Here is a 4,792-nt window from a genome sequence, read left to right on the forward strand (position 1 = left end):
GCCCAAACGTTTGCACCCCACTGTATAGGACCTTGAGGGACTACAGATGAAAACTTGCCTCCATGGCTAATTCTGGCATTTTCTGTAATATGCACTATCACTTCTTAAATAAARAAACAACAACAACAACAAAAAGTTTCAGGTCTTTATAAAGAATCCTAATACTTCTGCACAAAGTTAATCGTAATAAATCTTGTACAGTCTACTCAGTTCTTTAAATCTCATTCTTACATTGATGGAGCACATCGGAGGTAATGAGGGATTCAGTGTTTTGCCCAGAGGCACTTCAGCATGTGACTCCATACAGCCAGGAATCAACCTTTAAACTCTCTCAGAGGACGACTGCTCCAACCTCTGAGCTACATCTGTTGCCATGGTGATCTAGCCACGCTCAGAGAGGTTCATCTTTGTGATTCTGAAAACTGACTCACTCTAACTGACAAAGCAGTAAATCTGACTTTATAGTAAATCCTGTTATGTCTTTAAAATAAGTGGTCAAACAAAGATGTGTATTTTTCCTATGGAACAAAGCACGTACCAAACATATGCAGGGGTGGGCCACAGGGGCATTGGCCCCAGCTAAAATCTGATTGGCCCCCTGAAGTGCCCCTGTCCTTTCACTCATCTGTTCCTTGCCTGAGATTGGTGATGATGTGTGCAGTTCCATATCCAAACACTAGTGGCGCTAATGAGTCAAATAGGAAAATCCAGTTTGAATGTTAGGGTTAGGGTTAGCCCTAACCCTAACCCTAACCCTAACCCTAACCTTACACAATATTTCTCTTCTTAAGAAAATCTGAACAATCTTGCAGAAAAAAGTATTTCAGCTGACAAATACTGGCTGCATTTCGTCATATGCTGTGTGCTTGAGAGCATTTTATCTATGTACAGTAAAAGTACATGTAAAATTGCTAAGGATAATTAACTGTTGAAGCTTTTTTAATTGCATTACATTACAAGTATTTGAACATATGACTGGTAAAATGTATACACCTTACCAAAACCAGGGATTTAAACACAACAAATACTTGGCCCCTCTATGAATATTGTGGCCCCTTGATGGCCCCTTACTCAGAAAAATCCTGGATCAGCCYCTGATCATATGACACATACCCATGTTCAGTACTAAACTATGTGTAGGTAAATGATCCACTTTTTAAAATCTATTTAGTAGTTTTCTTTTTTYTTTGTGRTTCTTCTTGCCTACTATATTTATCAGTCCAAAGTCTGTTAAATAGTTAAACTTTATCCACCACTAATGGTCCCTAACATCTGTGACACTTCTAGTCTATTAGTTGATTCCCTGCTGCAGTGTGGGCAGACCTGGGCCTTGGTTGAAATATATTATTAATTCTTGTAATGTTCTGCTGCATTTAATATTTGACATTGATAAATATATTTACTCTAACTGCACTGAACTCAACTTTACCTTGTCCTTCAGTCTCTCACTGCCCACCACTGTAAAAATATATTTAAAATGTCTATTTTTTAGTAACCTCTAGTGCTGACATACAGTATCGTAGCACACCTAAATGTTTTTTTTTTTAAGTTGAAAGAACTAACAACTCTCAAGGTTTCTTGTTAAAACTGAGATGTCTTAATGTTTGGAGGGAGTTTTTAACTCTGGTTTATAAAACTTTATGAAAAATGTGATCAGAATTAGAGGCATATAAGAGGCAGAACAAGTTTGGAAAAAAAGTTGATTCTCTTCTAAAAAATCTTTATTCAAAAGTCTGAACTCCATKCCATCTCACAGCTGTGCGTTTGAGGCCTTGAGTCTTACCAGAAGCAAAACAATATGGTAAATGGTAAATGGATTGTACTTATATAGCGCCTTTCTATCCATCCAGGACACTCAAAGCGCTTCACACTATAGACATTCACCCATGCACACACACATTTACACACTGATGATGGCAAACTACATTGTAGCCACAGCTGCCCTGGGGCGCACTGACAGAGGCGAGGCTGCCATACACCGGCACCACCGGACCCTCTGACCACCATCAGTAGGCAAGGCGGGTAAAGTGTCTTGCCCAAGGACACAATGACTGAGTCGACTGGACAGCGATCGAACCGGCAACCTTCCGGTTCCAGGACGACTCCCCTAACCACTCTACCACAGCCGCCCCAACCCAATAACAAACCTTTTAGCAGGAGCAGCTGCTGTTCAGGCAACTCTAAGGGTGTATTCAGACCAGGAAAGTCCTTTGGTCCAATTATTTGGTCCAGACCAAAAATGGACTTTTTTTTTGTTTGGTGTGGTTGGCATTCACATTGTGCTTTTTTGCAAACGAACTATAACTTGTAAACAAAGCCATGAGGCTGACGATCATTGCTCCCACTGGACAAAAAAAGGACGGGGGCGGGACTGAGCCACAGACCCAGAAGAAAACAAGGAAGTCCTGCYWYCTGCGGTTCTGATGCGCACATTTTTGCTGATAGTACAACTGCAATAGCATTTAAAATGTCAGAAGCAGCTAYTTTAATGGTGGTTCCGTGATGATACGTATTCTAATTTTGGAGCGGCGTCAGTAAATGTGTCCCGCAACCCAAAGGAGACGAGGTGCTCTGCGTGTTCTGACCCACAGCATGCCGGCAGTAGAGCTTCTAACAGGAGACGACGAAACAGGTATGTTTTCAGTTTATTTAGCTCAGCAATGGTGGCCTGTGAGGTCCAAAAAGGTGCATGTTTAATGCAGTTGGTTCGGTTAGAGTCCGGTCTGTATTCACACCAGAAGCAAACTGAAGTGAACCGCACCAGAGTTCGTTTGGAAACTAACCGAGACCACCTCAAAATGCAGGTCTCGGTCCGGTTGTTTGATCCGCACCAGAGTTCTCATGAGTGTATTCACACCTGCACAAAAGGTCCGGACCAACGCTGGAAACAAACTCTGGTTCGTTTAAAGCGGAGAAAATTATCAGGTCTGAATACGACCTAAAAGAATAATGAGAATAAAAAGAATAATCACRCTTGTAAAGTCATGCAGATAAACCTAACTTCCTGATCACACCCCTGGGGGTGGTACCTCTTACATCAGACATTGGAATGRAAAACAAGCTTTTGTTTTGACTTTTTAAAGTATATGACTTCAAAAAGTGTAAAATAAAAAGACTGGATCTTAAATTCAACTAATAATACACAAAATTTCCAACAAATCATTATCAGAATCCATCCTCACTTTCAACATTTTKGGCTGGTAATTTCCTCATGGTCAAATATAAAACCAAACTGTCCTGTATTATTAACCAGGTGAGCAAAAGTACAGGATTACCACAAACATCTCTTTGTGAACTGTTAAAGAGCTTTGTGATGAGGAAGGCTATCCTAATCAAAGAGAATCCATCTCACCCCCTCATCACTCATTTTAGCTGCTCTCATCTGGCAAAAGGTTTGACGTTTACAAGAAATCCTTCATACCATTTACAATATCTTCCAACTCTTTAAAATGAGAACTTTTCCTCTTAACAGTTACTGAAGGTGGGTATTTTGTATTTCCCCGGTACATAGTTCAATTTTATACCACAATCAAGTTACAATATTACCTTTAGCTGTTCTTACAAAGCTGTATATGTATATCAAAAATAAATTTTACTTTGCAGTGTATGAGTAATAACAACAACAACAATAATAATAACAATAAACTTGCTTTATATAGCACTTTCCAACAACGTCTTGCATTGACCAAAGTGCTTCACAAGATAAAACAAATAAATACAGAGCACAATAAATTAGTGCCAGTTAAAAACACAACCACAACAAGACAAGGTAAAAAGAAARATAAAATATTCAAAGTGAAACGGCAAAAGCCCTTTTAAATAAATAAATCTGAAGCTTGGTTTTGAACAGAACCAGGCCAGAGATGGCARGCAACTCACTAGGGGTGTAGGAAAATATTGATACAGCGATATGTATRGATATTTCATTTCCTGATACTGTATTGATTTTCTAAAGCCCTGTATCGATTTTTAATTAAGGTTTAAAATGTCAACTTTCCTGCCAATGATTCATTTTTATGTGGTAATTCAGCCTCTGACCGCTAGTTGGCAGCCGTGAGCCAGCCATTTGGCTCCTCTACTGCTAAAGAGCCAAAGAGTAACAGTAGCATTAGCATGGTGAGTAAACATTAGCTTCATGCACCGATAGCTGAATCTGAGCAGAAAAGATCAACACCCTCTACCATCTAAGCTGAGGTAAGGTTACCAACAATTCTTTGTTAGTCAGAATGTCTGTATTTTAAGCCAAATTGAAGTGTCTCGTCCAGGGCGCTCTTTTTCCAACTGTAGTCAGCTGTCACGTTACGGAAGACAGACAGGCAGTCAGTCATGTGTCTAGCGCCTCGGGGGTGTTGTGCCAAATTCAGTTCCTCTGTGAAAATCTGTTCCCCCTGTGTCTGGAGGGCACCCTTCAGCCAAAGAGGCAGATCTGACCATTTTCACAGCGTTTCTGATGAATTTCTCGGTAAAAGGACTCACACAATCTTGTCAAGTTAACTTTCTGTTTAATCATCAGCTGCTGTTAAACAAAACCGTCTAAAATGAATAAATAAATAAAACCTGGCCTTTTTTTAAATCACAGAATAATTCCTTATCATTCCTTTTCCAACTTTTCTCATGTTCTCTTTAGCCTCACTGTTTATCAGTCAGCCACCAAACACTGTCTTCCAACACATTGTGTGTATTTATAATTTTTTATTCATGACAAGAACCAAATATTCCAGTTGTTTAAAATAATCTGTTCCCTCTCTGTAACATGGGAACAAAATAATTTACCTCCAAGTCTTTAACTGTG

General features: G+C 39.5%; 1 long non-coding RNA gene across 1 annotated transcript in view; it reads left to right on the forward strand.

Annotated features, from left to right (window-relative positions):
• Positions 1-4,164: 4,164 nt before the first annotated feature.
• The window catches only part of LOC106528177 (uncharacterized), an 8,361-nt gene continuing 7,733 nt past the window's right edge, over positions 4,165-4,792 (forward strand). The window contains exon 1 of the long non-coding RNA XR_001311471.1: positions 4,165-4,194. This is a non-coding gene — a long non-coding RNA (uncharacterized LOC106528177). The remainder of the gene's footprint in view (positions 4,195-4,792) is intronic.

This window comes from Austrofundulus limnaeus, unplaced genomic scaffold (assembly GCF_001266775.1).
Source record: "Austrofundulus limnaeus strain Quisiro unplaced genomic scaffold, Austrofundulus_limnaeus-1.0 Scaffold362, whole genome shotgun sequence".
Taxonomy (NCBI): domain Eukaryota; kingdom Metazoa; phylum Chordata; class Actinopteri; order Cyprinodontiformes; family Rivulidae; genus Austrofundulus; species Austrofundulus limnaeus.